Source organism: Lactuca sativa, chromosome 8 (assembly GCF_002870075.4).
Source record: "Lactuca sativa cultivar Salinas chromosome 8, Lsat_Salinas_v11, whole genome shotgun sequence".
Taxonomy (NCBI): Eukaryota; Viridiplantae; Streptophyta; class Magnoliopsida; order Asterales; family Asteraceae; genus Lactuca; species Lactuca sativa.
The window spans coordinates 185,815,579-185,835,511 of NC_056630.2; positions in this window are offsets into that span (position 1 = coordinate 185,815,579).

Here is a 19,933-nt window from a genome sequence, read left to right on the forward strand (position 1 = left end):
GTTATAGGGAGCATGGTCATGAATTTGAGGTGGTAAGAGGAGTGATTTAAGTTTAAATATGTAGTAAATCAACTTAGCTTGTGAGATCTTACCAAGGATGATGATCTTTGATGAAAACTCCTCTTGAAACCACACCAAAACTCGAAAATTTAGAGGGAAAATGTAGGAGAGTTCTTAAGAGACTTCTTGTGAGAGTTTGAGAAAGTAAGAATAATGGTGAGGAGGCCTTATGGCCGTGAGTTTTGAAGAGGCGAGAGAAGAGGTTAGTAATTTTCTCTAGATACATGAATCTTGTATTATTATATGGTGGGTATTGTGCATGGATGACCACCATGCAATATTGAGGTGGCACATGCATGTTTAATCTTCCTAGTTTCCTTTTTTTGGTTTAGGCCAACTAGAAGGCTTTACGGCCCATTAGGTCAATTGGGATCATTTATGGCCCAACAAGGCCTATTAGAGATAAAATGAATTATTTTAGGCGCACATGGCCTAAAATAATCTAGTTTCATGATTGTGGGTCCAATTAGAGCCCATATAGTCAAATTGAAAGTTTATTGGTCCATTAGGCCCAATAAGAGAATCCTAGTCCATATTAACTTGAACCGGAATTTCTAGGGTTTCCAACCCTTATTTGAACATATGAGATGTATTTGAACGAGCATAAAGTATAGTATTTACTTAGAGTACAAGCTTTTACAATGGATGATGTTTACACGAGAATAGAATTTCCTAGCAAAATGCCAGTTGTGACATCATCCCCCTGTTAGAGGAAATTTCGTCCCGAAATTCTTTTTGAAAGATAGGTTCATGAATGAGAGAATAGGTGAGGGTATTTCTGCTTCATCTGGTCTTCGCGTTCCAATGTGAATTCCGATCCACGCTTGGCGTTCCATTGAACCTTCACAATCGGAATGCGGATCTGCTTCGTACGCTTCACTTCCATCTCCAATATCTCGACTGGTTCTTCGACAAACATGAGATTCTCGTTTATCTCGATATCTTCCAAAGGAATGACAAGAGTTTCATCAGATATGCATTTCTTCAGATTAGAGATGTCGAACACGGGGTGTACGTTGCTGAGCTCCGAAGGTAGCTGCAACATATAAGCTACTGGACCAATTCGGGCAAGAATCTCAAACAGTCCGATGTATCGCGGATTTAGTTTTCCCGTTTCCTATAGTGAATCATTACTTTCTAGGGAAAGACTTTCGATAGTAACCTACCCCCGACTTGGAATTCTAGAGGTTTTCGTCATTCATCAGCATAACTCTTTTGTCTATCTCGTGATGCTTGAAGTTGAGTTCTGATTTGGATTATCTTTTATTTCGTTTCGCGAATAGTTTCTAGTTCCGTGAGGGTATTGGCGAATGATCTGCATTTATGACTATAAAGAGCCTCCAAAGGAGTAGCCTTGATGCTCATGCGATAGCTGTTATGGTATGAGAATTCAATCTAGGGCAACTAGGTATCCCCTGTCTTGTTGAATTCAAACACCCAGACTTGTAGCATGACTTCGAGTGGTTGATTGGTTCATTCGCTTATGCTATTGGTTTGAGGGTGGTAAGCAACGTTCATATCTAGCTATTTTCCCATAGCCTTCTGAAGTGACTGTCAAAGTCTTGCAGTAATCCCGTTATGTCGATCCGAGATAGTAGATACTGATATTTCATGGAGTCTCACGATCTCCTTGATATAGATCCCAACTAATCTTTCCATCTTGTTTGATTTTTCTATTAGCAGGAAATGGGTAGATTGGGTTAACCTATCGACAATCACCCAGATAACGCCCAATTCAACTCGCATACCTATAAGCTTCGTCTTTCGACTTCGAGAGTTTTATCCATCCACATAGTGTTTTCTTTGCGATATTCTCCGGCTTTGATGCTTTCAAGGCTGGTCGTAGATGTTGACAGGGTTTTGTTCTTGCTTTATGAGCAGACGAGTATGTTATAAATGAAAATACTTAAAAAGGCTGAACAAGAATGGTTGGGAGAACTTGGTTCGTAGGGTCCATGAATACCGTGGGAGCATTCATTAGACCGAAGGGTATCACAACAAATTTGAAATGGTCGCGACGAGTTCGGAAAACAGTTTTTGGAATGTCCTCTCCTCAGACTCGGAGCTGATGGTAACTGGATCTTAGATCTATTTTGGAGAAGCAACTAGCTCCTTGAAGCATGTCAAATAGTTTGTCAATCTGAGGGAGTGGGTATCGGTTTTTGATTGTGAGCTTATTCAATTTCCTAAAATCGATGCACATTCTGAAGGATCCGTCGTCTTGAAGAACAAGACCGGAGCTCTCCAAGGTGAGAAGCTTGGTTCGATGAATCCTTTGCGCAACAATTCTTCTCAATTGACTGAATAACTTGTGAAATTTCGGCGAGAGTCAACCTATAGGGTGAATTGGCAATTGATGTGGTTCCCGGTATGAGGTCGATTCGAAATTCGATATGTCTCTCTTGGATATTCCCGAAAGTTCTTCGGGAAACACATCCTGAAAATCACATGCTACTGGAATACATTGTAATCTTACCTCATCTTTGGTCTTGTCCACAACATGTGCAGGCACTTCTATGCCTTGATGCATGAGATAGGACGAGGATTTGGTGCCATGTTTATCATCATGGATTATTAGAGTTTCGTGATTGGGAAAGTGAAGGCAAACAGCCTTCTCACGACACATAGCATCAGCATGGTAGGGGCTTAACCCATCCATGCCGATTATCACCTCAAAACTCCTAATATTTACTGGCATCAAGTCTATTGAAATGAATGGTTGTTTAGTGTTAAGGTGTTCCCTACATAAATATCTTTGGTTGATTCGGTTTTATCATTAGTCATCTCCACCGTTAAGGCTTAGTTTAGCCTCTGGGATTGTTGTTTTAGTAAGTGCTCGAATTTGTTTCTAATGAAGCTTCGCTTGGCTTCACTATTGAATAAGGGGTAAGCGAGAGAGTTGTTAAGTGGGAACGTACCAGTAACAACCATCGGGTCTTGGACTGCTTCGCCTTGACCCAAGGTCAGGACCATTTCTGACCCTTCTGCTCCTTGATTGTTAGCCTTGGGGCAATTGCGCCTGAAATGACTGGTTCCTCCACACCTATAGCAGGTGTGACTGGTCTCGTCATTGCTGTTGTTGTTAAGGTTGTTGTTTTCCTTTGGCTGAAAATTATGGAATGGATAAGTTCTACAGTATTTGGTGGTGTGATTCTTTCGGTTGCATTTCTCACAATGCATCTCCCGGCAGGCTCCCTTATGATGGAAATTGCACTGGTTGCATTTTGGAAGGCTTCCAGCATATGGTCTCGTGGTTGTTGGTTTAATAGGGCTCATGGTCGCATGAACAGCAACAACATGTTGCTTCTTTGAGAAACCTTGAGTGGGTTGTCCCTTTCTCTTACTTCCAGACTTTCGCTTCCTGCTCTTAAGCTTGGAGTTTGGAGTTCCTTGATAAGCTGTCATTGGTTGGTTTCCCTGTTCGTTCCCTCGGTTGGAGTTGTCAATGCTATTTCCACCTCTATGGGTGTTTTTTTGCGTTGAGTTGTGCCATAATAGCGGTTACTGCCGTTGTTACAGTAGCTTGGAATGTAGCGTAGTCCATCCGCATGATTGGTGTCTTACGAGCATGCTTGTTATCTTTGTGGGATGACATTTTCCTGATGCACGATGATAAGCCAGATCGTAAGTAATGATCGTCATTCCTCGTTGTACTCTATAAAATTTTCATATTGTTGTATAATTCTCACTGCTTCCATCTACATCCCTATGATGCATTTACGGTAGTAGGTAATCGCAGATTTGGCACGACCGTTACGTCTATCCTTAGAGTATATGGGTTGTTTCAGTTTCAAGATCCTTAAGTATCTAGCGGTTTTGAGGGTTCGGTTGTGCATATAATTGAATTTATGTAGTAATCTGAAATAAAGATAGAACATAATTGTTCCATTGGTAAGTACCATCTTAGTACATGAAAGAGAGTCATATCGGATAGTAAGGGGAAAAAAGAAAAGGCTGATCCTAATTGTGGCGGAAAGTGTCTGGTGGTGGTGCTAATGAAGTGGATGCACCTCGAAGACGAGCTACTTGTTGCTCGGTATGTCGTAGTCATACCTCTCAAACTAATTGTCTCGCTCGGGAGTCTCCGTTAACTTCCTGTGTTTGCCTCTGATCTCTCTTAATAGCAAACCGCATTTGTTTCGTTCGATTTGGGGTGTCCTCAGCTTGGTTATCAATACCCCGGGTGCACCGGACCATGACTGGGAGGGCCCGGTTAGCTAGTGCTCTATGACTAAGATCGAAGAGACCTCGGTTCCTACCGTAGTGTGGTCGTATCCCTTGCTGGTGACTCTATCTCCAAATATCGTGTGCGCAAGGGGGCATGGGGCCACTGGGGTCCACACCATAAGTCGGTACTCTGGCCCTACATGGAGGATTGATGAGATCGGATTCTGCATCTGAGTCATCATCATCATGGCCCTTGGACTCTTCCTCTTCGAGGTTCACTATTTACTCGGCGGGTCCATCTGCAAGTTCTACTTTGTGTTCCTCCTCTGGTTCTTCCTCTGAGTTTCTTTCTGGGTCTTCCTCTGGGTCGAGCCACCCTGCTACTCCCTGACTAGGGAGATAGGGGTTTCCTGGCTAATGATACTCGTCTATAATGTATTGCACGAAAGAGTATAAACACTAGAAACAAATAGCATACCAATTACTCCTATAGTCATTTAATTTTGTTTAGGTTTGGTTCTATAATCTCTTTGGATAATTAAATGGTAAGTTTTTGATTCATTGTCCATCATGATTATTCCTGAACACATGTTGGTCGTATTTTGAATGAATGTAGTTGATCAGGCGACATTCACCCCCAATACGGCAACATAACTGCCCGAGTTTAGTAGCGATGTTCAAATCCTCAAAAGACTCTTCTTGTTGAGTTATTATTCTAAAATGCACACAAAAGTATGTATTTTAATTATTATGTTCAGAGTTGTTTAGTCCCATTGTGTTTATAGTTGCATATCCTGTATGATTAGATATGCTATTTCACTATAAACAATGCTCTGATACCAATCTGTCACACCCCTGAACCAGACGGCGAAAACGTCCGGGGCTTGTGCGTGACTTCATCTTGAAATATCATTACAGTGAATATAAATGAAACATAACATCATCATCATCATCACACATGTAATATAACAACATTCGTTGTTTACTTCGAGTATTAGTTTTTGAATATTACATGCCAAAATAGTAAGAGTATGATGAAACAAAATATAACACAATATCCATTAGTTTGTTTCGTTCATCCTGCTTCAACGGTTTCTTGAGAATACAAGTTACTTTGAAAACGGTCAACATAAAAATGTTGGTGAGTTCATAAGCATGTTTGTTAAAATGTTTTGTATAACTTTGAAACCACCAGAAAATCCGATATTTTCTTAAAACTGTTTAGTATGTTTGTGTCAGATCTTGTATTAATGCATGTATGTTTTTGTTTATTTCACTAAAAGAGTAAAGAGAATGTAGAGAGTATGTAAAGAGCACGTAAACAGAATGTTCCCAAACAACCCGATGTTGTCTGTAAAAGAGAAAGCTGCCATACCAACCCCCGAGGTTGAGTACCAGTACGAGAATGTTTCCAAGTAATCCAAAAGAAAAGAGAAAGGTCTTCCGTAAACTTCATAACGTTAATTCCTCTAAGTGAGCCGTCATAACCATACTAAATAATGACAATTTCGCCTGTCTTGGCGTTGTTAGACGCCAGTTTTGATTTTCGATTATAAGGTTTTCGTCACCCTAGACTGAGTTAGTCTAACTGTAGCAAACAGCTCAGGTGTGGGGTGTCATCCCCGTATAGATCTTTACACAAATCCCTGCTCTCCCTCCAAGAGACTCTGATTATAACTACAGCCTACGATCGTACACTTAATAGTTTCCAACCGACAAAAATCACTAGATCCTTAATCGAATTTACGCGAAGAAAGGTATAATCTCATTCCAGGCCCAATGAACCATGTAAGTGAACCACTAAGGCGTCGCTAAACATGTAAATCATTTAAAGGCCCAAATTGGAATGAAATTATATAACATGGGCCCAAAATATATATATGAAAGGACAACTAAGGCCCATCTCACATGTAAGGTATTTATAGGCCCAAAAAGCACACAAATAGTATCCAAGGTCTGTTGCACATGTTAATGGGTCAATGTGGCCCAATAAACATATAAATTGTATACAGGACCTATCACACATAAAAATGGGCCACTAAGGCCCAATAATCTAGAAAAGGATCAAAATAATCCGTTTGTTGGTTATTGTTGGTTTTGCTTCCAGTATTCACTAAAAAAAAGCAAAAGAAAGAAGAACACATATAAAACTCATTTACAGGCCCAATAAACATGTAAGTGGACCACTAAGGCCCATTATACGTGTCTATTGTTTCCAGGCTCAAAGGAATATGAATGTATATCCTAAGCCCAATATACATGTAAAAGGACATTAAGGCTCACTAAACATGTATATTATTTCCAGGCCCAATAAGGATATGAATATCGTTTTTAACCTGTTTGCTATTGTTTTGTTTATTTTAGCTTGATTATTTACACAGTTGATATAGAAAGCCCACTTTTTGTAAAAATGATGTTCTTGGCCCAATAAGCCAAAAATTTGCAATGAAGGCACAATTTTTGTAAGAATAAAACTTTAGTCTCCATTTTGTTCAAAACTTGTGTTGATGACTATTTTGTGGTAAAAATAACATTTTAAACCCATTTTTGTCAAAATATCATTTTTGGCTTGATTTTTGTGGAAATACACATTTTTCTGCTTTTGGGCTTTTCCGACCTAGTTTTTGGAAAATTTGTAGAAAAATCATCGTAAGTCGAAATTGGGATCCGTAAATTCTGAAATTTTGTAAATTTTGTCTAATTTGTTCAAATTTTTTCTCATAATGTTTAATGGTTTCTAACAAGTGTGAAATTGTTCACCTTCATAGGCTGGTCCGAAATTATTTCAAATCCGATAGGCAGTTTTGTAAAATTCACCATAAATTGTACAAAAATCGTATGAAAACGTGAGAGTAGTCATTTTAAAGGTATAAACCTGAAATGTTTGCATGTAAAATAGTTTTGAAAATATTATCATTAAGGGGGTCAAAACAGTCCGAGATTGGACCAAAACGTTTCTGCCAAGGGTTGTTTTATGAGTTTAATTTGTAGATCTTAGAACACAACACTTATTTTTGCTATTTAAAGTGTATACATCCCAGATCTACTAGTTTATATGTAATATATGTGATAAAACATACTTTTCTCAAAGTTCTTATGAAGATTCAAGTGATAAACTTCAAGGTTTTAACATATTTTTAGATTAATGAAGTAATCAACACATAATCACCAAATACTTCATGGAAAACACACATAGTCATGCATATACACATAGATCTACACAAAGAAACTTGTATTCTCCACCAAAAACAATTAAAAACCAAAAAAAGGGGGGTATGAACTCACCTTGGGGTTTGGATTTCGGTTTTGATGAAGATAAGAAGAAGGTGGCGTAAGTTTTGACTCTAGCTAGCTTCTTGAAGTGATCTTCGAATCTTGATGAGTTCTAGGGAGCATGGTCACGAATTTGAGGTGGTAAGAAGAGTGATTTAAGTTTAAATATGTAGTAAATCAACTTAGCTTGTGAGATCTTACCAAGTATGATGATCTCTGATGAAAACTTCTCTTGAAACCACACCAAAACTCGAAAATTTAGAGGGAATATGTAGGAGAGTTCTTAAGAGACTTCTTGTGAGAGTTTGAGATAGTAAGAATAATGGTGAAGAGGCCTTATGGGCGTGAGTTTTGAAGAGGGGAGAGGAGAGGTTAGGAATTTTGTCTAGATACATGAATCTTGTATTATTATATGGTGGGTATTATGCATGGACGACCACCATGCAATATTGAGGTGGCACATGCATGTTTAATCTTCTTATTTTCCTTTTTTTTGTTTGGGCCAATAATTGGGCTATAAAGAAGGGATTTAAGAAATTTGGGCCTTCTTTTGACTTGTTCGAATCTATGAAGCCCAATTAGAAGGCTTTACGGCCCATTAGGGCAATTGGGATCATTTATGGCCCAACAAGGCCTATTAGAGATAAAATGAATTATTTTAGGCGCACATGGCCTAAAATAATCTAGTTTCATGATTGTGGGTCCAATTAGAGCCCATATAGTCAAATTGAAAGTTTATTGGTCCATTAGGCGCAATAAGAGAATCCTAGTCCATATTAACTTGAACCGGAATTTCTAGGGTTTCCAACCCTTATTTGAACATTTGAGATGTATTTAAACGAGCATAGAGTATAGTATTTACTTAGAGTACAAGCTTTTACAATGGATGATGTTTACACAAGAATAGAATTTCCTAGCAAAATGCCAGTTGTGACATCATCCCCCTGTTAGAGGAAATTTCGTCCCGAAATTCTTTTTGAAAGATAGGTTCATGAATGAGAGAATAGGTGAGGGTATTTCTGCTTCATCTGGTCTTCGCGTTCCAATGTGAATTCCGATCCATGCTTGGCGTTCCATTGAACCTTCACAATCGGAATGCGGATCTGCTTCATACGCTTCACTTCCATCTCCAATATCTCGACTGGTTCTTCGACAAACATGAGATTCTCGTTTATCTCGATATCTTCCAAAGGAATGACAAGAGTTTCATCGGATATGTATTTCTTCAGATTAGAGATGTCGAACACGGGGTGTACGTTGCTGAGCTCCGAAGGTAGCTGCAACATATAAGCTACTGGACCAATTCGGGCAAGAATCTCGAACGGTCCGATGTATCGCGGATTTAGTTTTCCCGTTTCCTAAAGGGAATCATTACTTTCTAGGGAAAGACTTTCGATAGTACCCGACCCCCGACTTGGAATTCCAGAGGTTTCCGTCATTCATCAGCATAACTCTTTTGTCTGTCTCGTGATGCTTGAAGTTGAGTTCTGATTTGGATTATCTTTTCTGTCGTTTTGCGAATGGTTTCTGGTTCCGTAAGGGTACTGGCGAGTGATCTGCATTTATGACTATAAAGGGCCTCGAAAGGAGCAGCCTTGATGCTCATGCGATAGCTGTTATGGTATGAGAATTCAATCAAGGGCAACTGGGTATCCCCTGTATTGTTGAATTCAAACACCCAGACTTGTAGCATGACTTCGAGTGGTTGATTGGTTCGTTCGCTTTGGCTATTGGTTTGAGGGTGGTAAGCAACGTTCATATCTAGCTATTTTCCTATAGCCTTCTGAAGTGACTGTCAAAGTCTTTGCAGTAATCCCGTTATCTTGATCCGAGATAGTAGATACTGATATTTCATGGAGTCTCACGATCTCCTTGATATAGATCCCAACTAATCTTTCCATCTTGTTTGATTTTTGTATTAGTAGGAAATGGGCAGATTGGGTTAACCTATCGACAATCACCCAGATAACGCCCAATTCAACTCGCATACCTATAAGCTTCGTCTTTCGACTTCGAGAGTTTTATCCATCCACACAGTGTTTTCTTTGCGATATTCTCCGGCTTTGATGCTTTCAAGGCTGGTCGTAGATGTTGACAGGGTTTTGTTCTTGCTTTGTGAGCAGACGAGTATGTTATCGATGAAAATACTTAAAAATGTTGAACATGAATGGTTGGGAGAATTTGGTTCATAGGGTCCATGAATACCGTGGGAGCATTCATTAGACCAAAGGGTATCACAACGAATTTGAAATGGTCGCGACGAGTTCTGAAAACAGTTTTTGGAATGTCCTCTCCTCATACTCAGAGCTGATGATAACTGGATCTTAGATCTATTTTGGAGAAGCAACTAGCTCCTTAAAGCTGGTCAAATAGTTCGTCAATGCGAGGGAGTGGATATGGGTTTTTGATAGTGAGCTTATTCAATTTCCTAAAATCGATGCACATTCTGAAGGATCCGTCGTCTTGAAGAACAAGACCGGAGTTCTCCAGGGTGAGAAGCTTGGTCCGATGAATCCTTTGCGCATCAATTCTTCTCAATTGACTGAATCACTTGTGAAATTTCGGCGAGAGTCAACCTATAGGGTGAATTGGCAATTGATGTGGTTCCCGGTATGAGGTCGATTCGACATTTGACCTGACCTGTCTCTCTGGGATATTCCTGAAAGTTCTTTAGGAAACACATCTTGAAAATCACATGCTACTGGAATACCTTGTATTCTTACCTCTTCTTTGGTCTTGTCCACAACATGAGTGAGGAAAACGTAGTTCTTCTGGTGCAGGAACTTCTGTGCCTTGATGCATGAAATAGGACAAGCATTTGGTGCCATGTTTATCACCATGGATTATTAGAGTTTCGTGATTGGGAAGATGAAGGCAAACGCCCTTCTCGCGACACATAGCATCAGCATGGTGGGGGCTTAACCCATCCATGCCGATTATCACCTCAAAACTCCTAATATTTACTGGCATCAAGTCTATTGAAATGAATGGTTTTTTAGTGTTAAGGTGTTCCCTACATAAATATCTTTGGTTGATTCGGTTTTCTCATTAGTCATCTCCACTGTTAAGGCTTAGTTTAGCCTCTGGGATTGTTGTTTTAGTAGGTGATCGAATTTGTTACTAACGAAGCTTCGCTAACTTCACTATTGAATAAGGGGTAAGCGAGAGAGTTGCTAAGTGGGAACGTACCAGTAACAACCGTCGGGTCTTGGACTGCTTCGCCTTGACCCAAGGTCAGGACCATTTCTGACCCTTCTGCTCCTTGATTGTTAGCCTTGGGGAAATTGCGCCTGAATTGACCGGTTCCTCCACACCTATAGCAGGTGTGACTGGTCTCATCATTGGTGTTGTTGTTACGGTTGTTGCGATTGTTGTTGTTTTCGTTTCTCTGATGATTCTGGCATGGATAAGTTCTACAGTATTTGGTGGTCTGATTCTTTCGGTTGCATTTCTCACAATGCATCTCCCTACAGGATCCCTTATGATGGAAATTGCACTGGTTGCATTTTGGAAGGCTTCCAACATATGGTCTCGTGGTTGTTGGTGTAATAGGGGTCATGGTCGCATGAACAGCAACAACATGTTGCTTCTTTGAGAACCCTTGAGTGGGTTGTCCCTTTCTCTTACTTCCAGACTTCCACTTCCTGCTCTTAAGCTTGGGGTTTGGAGTTCCTTGATAAGCTGTCACTTGTTGGTTTCCATGTTCGTTCCCTCGGTTGGCGTTGTCGATGCTATTTCCACCTCTATGGGTGTTGTTTGCGTTGAGTTGTGCCATAACAGCGGTTACTGCCGCTGTTACAGTACCTTGGAATGTAGCATAGTCCATCTGCATGATTGGTGTCTTACGGGCATGCTTGTTATCTTTGTGGGATGACATTTTCCTGTTGCACATTGATAAGCTAGATTGTAAGTAATGATCGTCATTCCTGGTTGTACTCTATAAATTTTTCATCTTGTTGTATAATTCTCACTGCTTCCATCTACATCCCTATGATGCATTTACGGTTGTAGGTAATCGCAGATTTGGCACGATCGTTACGTCTATCCGTAGAATATATGGGTTGTTTCAGTTTCGAGATCCTTAAGTGTCTAGTGGTTTTGAGGGTTCGGTTGTGCGTATAATTGAATTTATGTAGTAATCTGAAATAAAGATAGCACATAATTGTTCCATTGGTAAGTACCATCTTAGTACACGAAAGAGAGTCATATCGGATAGTAGGGGGAAAAAAGAAAAGGTTGATCCTAATTGTGGCGGAAAGTGTCTGGTAGTGGTGCTAATGAAGTGGATGCACCTCGGAGACGAGCTACTTGTTGCTCGGTATGTCGTAGTCGTACCTCCCAAACTAACTGTCTCACTCGGGAGTCTCCGTTCACTTCCTGTGTTTGCCTCTGATCTCTCTTAATAGCAAACCGCATTTGGTTCATTTGATTTGTGGTGTCCTCAGCTTGGTTATCAATACCTCGGCTACGCCGGACCATGAATGGGAGGGCCCGGTCAGCTAGTCCTCTATGACTAAGATCGAAGAGACCTCAGTTCCGACCGTAGTGTGGTCGTATCCCTTGCTGGTGACTTTATCTCCAAATATCGTGTGCGCAAAGGGGCATGGGGCCACCAGGGCCCACACCATCAGTCGGTACTCTGGCCCTACATGGAGGATTGATGACATCAGATTCTGCATCCGAGTTATCATCATCATGTCCCTTGGACTCTTCCTCTTCGAGGTTCACTATTTACTCGGCGGGTCCATCTGTAATTTCTACTTCGTGTTCCTCCTCTGGTTCTTCCTCTGAGTCTCCTTCTGGGTCTTCCTTTGGGTTGAGCGACCTTGCTACTCCCTGACTAGCGAGATAGGGGTTTCCTGGCTAATGGTACTCATCTATAATGTATTGCACAAAAGAGTATAAACACTAGAAACAAATAGCATACCAATTACTCCTATAGTAATTTAATTTTGTTTAGGTTTGGTTCTTTAAGCTCTTTGGATAATTAAATGGTAAGTTTTTGATTCATTGTCCATCACGATTACTCCCGAACACATGTTGGTTGTATTTTTGTCACACCCCCGCACCAGACGGCGGAAACGTCCGAGGGCTATGGTGACTCAATTGAATACCATCAAAATAAATATACATGAATCAAAACATCATTCGTCACCATGCATTGAAATATTACAACCATCAGTGTTTACATTCAGTACATTGTTTTTACACATTACAATTCCGAAACATAAACCGTTCGATATTAATTAAACAAAACATCATGATATCACTGGATGCATTTTCTTCGATTTACCTGTTACCTGAGAATACAAATATTTTGGAAAAACATCAACATATGAAATGTTGGTGAGTTCATAAGTAATGTTTGAAAAGTAATGATTTGTATTATTCTAAAAACCACCAGAAAATCTGATATTTTCTGAAAAGATTATTGTAAGTAAGAAAAAGTGTGAAGATCCGTAAGTATGCTTGTTGATTTCTGTAAATGTGAATAAATGTTAGACTTGGTATAAATCGCATAGGTGAAAGTGTTGAATTCCCTAGAAAAACCCGATGTTTTCCTAATACTTCAAATTACGTGGCTTAGTTAGCATTATTCCGATACGACGTTGAATTCTATAGTTCCAGGTGACATTGGATTAATTATGGGTTGTGAGTCGTTATAAGCACGCATTATTAAAAATGACTAGTTTACAACTTTACAAACGATCCCTTAGGCGTCGTCCGTACTACTCACTTAATCCAACCACCCTGACTTCTCATAATCCCACAACCGAGGAGAAAAGAGGGTGTAAATCCCCCGTTATTTGCATAAGTTGTTCAAGGCTATCGTGAATGCGAAAGGCCCTTGGCCCGACTCACATTTGACTTCTCGACTTTGCTAGTAGTACCGAAGGACCCTTGGGGCCCAACAGCACAAAAGCTATTGAAAGTCCTTTTACACGGAATTAGGTCATATAAGGCCCAACAACATGTAAGCGCGTTTCCTTCGGGCCTAAAGATCATGTCATTGGGCTAGCTAGGCCCAACAAGCACGATTTGAAACTTTCATGCCCAAAGATGGTGTATTGACTTCTCGTAAAGTTTCCGCGTGTGTATTGAAGTATCGTTGTTTATTGATTTTTGATTTGTTATTGATTCGAGACCGAATCAATTCGTTTGGTACTCGAATTTTTACCTAAAGTGACTTATTGTTTTAAAAATTAGAGTTTTTCTTTTTGAAGCCCCTCCTTGGATAAAATTTATACTTTTAGCCCTTTATAGGAAAGAATTTCCATTTTTAGTCCTTGAACCATTTTTCTTGACACTTTAGTACCAAAACTTGTTGAAAAGACATTTTCAGCCCAAGTTTACTTAATAAACAGCTTAGGACCCTCAAAAAAATGAAATTTTCTCGGTTAAAGCCCCCATTTTCGCAACTTTTACAATTTTGGCCCAAAATGGAAATTTTTTGCATTTTTAGTCCCTTTTTAATTTGAAAACATTTTTGACCCTTGAAATAGTTTTATTACGCTAGTAATCCCCTGTTTTTCAGGAATGTGCAGTTTCAGCCCCTCTATTTCCAATTTTTCGCAATTTGGGGCTTATTGGGCCGAAAAGCCCTTGTTTAGCCCATTAGGTTTAAAAGTCACATGTTAAGCCCCTCAAAAATGTTTTTATTCAGAAAATTTATCTTAAAAACTATTTGGACTTGTTTCAACCCCCAGAAATCATGTTTTGTCGTTTTGGCCACCTTAGTTTTGTATTTTTGACATTTTGAGCCCAAAAATGGGTTTTGTGTCCAAAAATGTTCATCTTAACTAAGTAAATCATTTTTATTGACTTGATTAGTGTAGAATGATATAAGCTATGTTTATTTCATTCTTCATGTTGTATGTCTCAGTTTTTAGGTATTTTTAGCTAACATAATCATCACATAGCACATAAAAATCATACATACATGCATAAAATCACACAAGACATACATGAACACATAGATCTATACATTTGCTTGTATTCTCCCCCACAAAAACTTACAAAAACGGAAAAATAGGGGGTATGAAGCTCACCTTTGGGTGTGGTTTCGGTTTTTGGAAGAAAGTGAGAAGAAAATTTGGCCTTAGTACCCCTCCTTGGAAGATCTCGAACTTAGAGGGTTTCTAAGAGAGTGATCATGATTTTTACATGGATTAGAAGGAGATTTTGATAAAACAAAGAACCTATATCATAAATCAAAACTTTATCTTACCTTAGATGAAGTACTTGTGTAAGAATCCCCTTGAATCCTTCTTAGATTTCAAGAATATGGAGGAGATATGAGGGAGTTTTCTTGAGAGAAAAATGAGTGAAATGTGTGTGTGTGTGTTCTTGAAATCGGCCGAGAGCAAGAGAGAGAGAGAGAAAGAGAAAAGAGTGGCTAAGCTTGGAAGTATGTGAGTGCATGGATGTTTGAGTTCTCATGCATGATTGTCCCATGAATAATGGTGAGGTGTCACTCACAAAGTCAACTCCTCTTTCTCTTGGGCTTGGGCCGAGAATGGGGAGAGTGAGAGGAGGTTTTGGGATTTTTACCCTTAAGCCCATGTTATAGTTAGGTTGAATGAATTTTGGCCCTATAAAAATATAAATGTGATTTTTATGCTTTATTAGGCTAGATTAGGTTAATTATGGTCCAAAATGGTTCATATAATTAATCTATTTCATTCTAGGCCCAATATGGCCCAAAATATTGAATTAACTGGAAATGGGTCCAATTGGAGCCCATTTAAGAGTTCTAAGCCCAAGATAGCCAAATTGGAAGCTTATTAGTCCTTTGGGCCCAATAAAGAAGTCCTAGTCTAAAAATGGACTTAAACAAGAACTTCTAGGGTTTCCAATTGTTTAACGACTATTTGAATTGTGTGCATGGGGTGTTTGATTGAAATTTTGTTGTCATAGAGTAAGCATCATACATGCTCTTATGTTTTTAATTCATAATTTGACTTAAGTGTTGTAGTTACAAGGCTCAAAATTCCTGATTGTGACATTATCCCCCCGTTAGAGGGAATTTCGTCCCAAAATTCTTTTGAAAGCTAGATTTGAGAATGCTAGAATAGGCGAGGGTACTTTTGCTTCATTTGGTCTTTGCGTTCCCACGTGAATTCTGGCCCACGCTTCGCGTTCCACCGTACTTTCACGATCGGGATGCGACTTTGCTTAGTACGCTTCACCTCCCTGTCCATAATTTCGACTGGTTCTTCAACAAACAGGAGATTCTCGTTGATTTCAATCTCGTCAAGGGGAGTGACGAGTGTTTCATCTGATAGGTACTTCTTTAGATTAGAGACATGGAACACGGGGTGTACATTGTTTAGCTCAGCGGGTAGTTGCAGTTTGTACGGCACTGGACCTATTCGGGCAACGATCTCGAAAGGTCCAATGTATCGTGGGTTCAGCTTTCCCCGTTTTCCGAAACGAATGACTCCTTTCCAAGGTGAAACTTTTAACAACACTCGATCCCCGACCTGAAACTCTAAGGGCTTTCGCCGTTTATCAGCGTAGCTCTTTTGTCGGTCACGCGATGCTTGTAATCGAGCTCTGATTTGAACTATCTTTTCCGTGGTTTCACGAATGATCTCCGGTCCCGTTAGCGCCTTGTCCGATGCGAGTGTTTTTGCTAGCTGGGTGTCACCCACCTCAGCCCAACATAACGGTGATCTACACTTACGCCCTCATAGTGCTTCGAAAGGAGCGACCTTGATGCTCGAATGGTAACTGTTGTTATACGAGAATTCGACTAAGGGTAAGTGGGTATCCTAAAACTTCCCAAAGTCTATCACACATGTGCGAAGCATGTCTTCGAGCGTCTGGATGGTTCGTTCGCTTTGACCGTCCGTTTGTGGGTGATAAGCGGTGCTCATGTCGAGATGGGTTCCAAGTGCTTTCTGAAGTGATTGCCAAAAACGTGAAGTGAACCTACTGTCTCTATCCGAGATAATAGAGACTGGTACTCCGTGGAGTCTTACGATTTCTCGAATGTATAATCGTGTCAGTTTTTCCATCTTGTAGGATTCTTTTATTGGTAGGAAATGAGCGGATTTCGTCATTCGGTCGACTATTACCCATATGGTGTCTAGTCCATCTGACGTCTTAGGTAGTTTGGTCACAAAGTCCATAGAAATTCCTTCTCATTTCCACTCGGGAATTACCGGTTGTTGTAATAACCTCGAGGGCTTCTGGTACTCCACTTTTACTTTGGCACAAGTAAGGCATTTGCTGACATAGGTGGCAATTTTCGCCTTCATGTTAGGCCACCAATATTGTGGTTTGATATCCAAGTACATCTTGTCCGAACCGGGATGGATGGAGTATCGCGTTTTGTGAGCTTCATTCATGACTACCTCCCTAAATCCTCCAAGTTTAGGGACCCAAATACGATTCATGAAATAGTATACTCCGTCCTCTTTTACCTCTAGATTCTTCTCCATTCCATGTAATGCTTCGCTTGCTCTGTTTTCCGTCTTCATGGCCTCTGACTGGGCTATCCCAATCTGAGTGGTTAGGTGAGATTGGATGGTTATTGAGAGAGTTTTCGCACGACGATTAGAGTACTCCTTCCGACTCAATGCATCAGCTACCACGTTGGCCTTGCCCGGGTGGTACTTGATTTCACACTCGTAATCGTTTAATAATTCAACCCATCTTCGTTGCCTCATATTCAGCTCTTTCTGATTCAAGATATGCTGGAGACTTTTGTGGTCCGTGAAGATGGTGCACTTCGTACCATAAAGGTAATGCCTCCAAATCTTCAGAGCCAAGACCACCGCTCCCAATTCCATATCATGGGTTGTATAATTCACTTCGTGTGTCTTTAGTTGGCGGGATGTGTAAGCTATCACCCTTCCACACTACATGAGAACACAACCTAAGCCCTGGTTTGACGCGTCACAGTAGACCACGAAATCTTTCGTTCCCTCTGGTAGGATAGTACCGGGGCACTACAGAGGGCTTGCTTCAGGGTTCGGAATGCAACTTCTTGTTTGTCCGTCCATTTGAATGGTACGCCCTTTTGTGTAAGTGAGGTGAGTGGCTTGGCGATCTTAGAGAAGTTTTGAATAAACCTCCTATAGTAGCCTGCTAGGCCCAAGAATTGGCGAAATTTCTGTGGGTGTTGTTGGGACTGGCCATCCTTCGACGGCTTTGACCTTGGAAGGATCCACATGAATTCCTTCTTGACTAACAACATGACCTAGGAAGTTCACGCTACGGAGCCAGAACTCATACTTGGAGAGTTTTGCGTATAGCTTTTCTGATCGCAGAGTTTCTAGGATTTGTCGGAGATGTTGGCCATGCTCTTCTTCGTTTCGGGAATAGAATAGGATGTCGTCAATGAAGACGATAACAAAGTTGTCAAGGAATGACCGACATATTTGGTTCATCAGGTCCATAAATGCGGCAGGGGCATTCGTTAAACCGAAGGGCATTACGACAAATTCATAATGTCCGTAATGAGTACGGAAAGCGGTTTTAGGAATATCCTCTTCCCGGACCTTGAGTTGATGGTACCCGGACCGTAGATCTATCTTAGAGAAGTAACTAGCCCCTTGGAGCTAGTCAAATAAATCATCGATTCTTGGGAGTGGATAGCGATTTTTTACGGTGAGTTTGTTTAATTCTCTGTAATCGATGCACATCCTAAAAGATCTGTCCTTCTTTTTGACAAAGAGGACCGGAGCTCCCCATGGCGAGTAACTAGGTCGGATGAATCCCTTGCCCAGGAGTTCGCTGAGTTGACTGGACAATTCCTGCATTTCAGCAGGAGCTAGCCGGTAGGGCGATTTAGCGAGAGGGGTTGCTCCTGGAACGAGGTCAATTCGGAATTCAACTTGTCTTTCAGGGGATACTCCAGGAAGATCTTCAGGAAATACGTCTGGGAATTCACGTGCTACGGGAATGTCTTGAATATTAACCTCTTCCTTGGTTTTATCCACTATGTGAGCCAGAAACGTCAAATCGTTCTTTCGTAGATGTTTCTGTGCCTGGATGCATGAGATGAGGCGAAGGTTCGTGCTAGTTTTCTTCGTAAATAACTAGGGTTTTGTGATTGGGGAGGTGAAGGCGAACGGCCTTCTCGTGACACATAATTTCAGCATTGTGGGGGCTTAACCAGTCCATGCCAATAATCACATCGAAACTCCTAATGGAAACAGGCATTAAGTCTATTCGAAAGACGTGTTGATTTAAGGTTAGGGTACATCTGGTGTAGATTTCCCCAGTGGATTCGGTTTTCCCATTGGCCATTTCCACCGTAAAGGTTTCATTGAGCTTCTGGGGTTGTTGTTTTAATAAATGTTTAAACTTATTGCTCACAAAACATCGCTCGGCTCCGGTGTCAAATAGGATGCATGCATAAGTGTGGTTTAGGGGAAACGTTCCGGTAACAACAGCGGGATCCTGAATCGCCTCCCCCTGACCCATAGTCAGCACCCTTCTTGTTCCTCCATTTCCGGGATTTTTGTTGGTAGGGCAATCTCGGCGGAAATGCCCAGTCCTCCCACACCCATAGCAGGTGTGGCTAGGTCCTGCGTTGTTGCCGCCGGTGTTGATGTTGTTGTTGTTGCGGTTGTTGTTGTTTCCCTGTTGTTGATTCTGAGGAGCGTAAGTCCTGCAATACCTTTCTGTGTGCCCCTTCCGATTGCAACTAGTGCACTGCAGCTCCTTGTATTCTCCATTGTGATGGAAACCACATTTGTTGCACTTGGGAAGATTACCGGAATAAGGTCTGGAAGCATTTGGAGCAGCTGAGGCTGGAGCATGTGGTGTAGCTGGAACTTGCGCGGTGGCAGCATTAACCGCCACTATCTGCTGCTTCTTGGAAGTCTTGGAGCCTTGACGCCCCTTTCTTTTGTTGTTCTTCCCTTTCTTGCCATCACTTTCCTTCTTGGCCTCAGTCTCTGCTGGCTTCTCACCCTTCTTGTTGTTGTGGTCATACAACTTCTTCGCCAATCTCTTAGCACTGTCGAAAGTTTCGGGATTTGCAGCTATCACGTTTCCTTGGATCGGAGAGGTTAGTCCCTAGATGAATCACTCGATCTTCTTTCCTTCCGAGGTGATCATGCCGGGACATAACAGAGATAGTTCACTAAATCTTGATATGTAGGCATCGATATCCACATTCCGAACAATGAGGTTCCACAGCTCTTGCTCCATTTTCCGAATCTCACCACGAGGGCAGTATTCAGCCATCAGCATTTCTTTCATTTCTGCCCACGGCATGGAGTCGGCTACGGGGAGTGTCATGGCTTCCACGTGTCCGTTCCACCAAGTGAGCGCTTGGTCAACAAAAGTGCATGCTGCAAACCTCACCTTCATCTCCTCAGGACAATCGCATATCTCGAATACCGATTCCACCTTCTCGATCCATTGCTTCAGAGTGATCACCCGTCCAGTGCCATTAAAGGTTCATGGTTTGGCG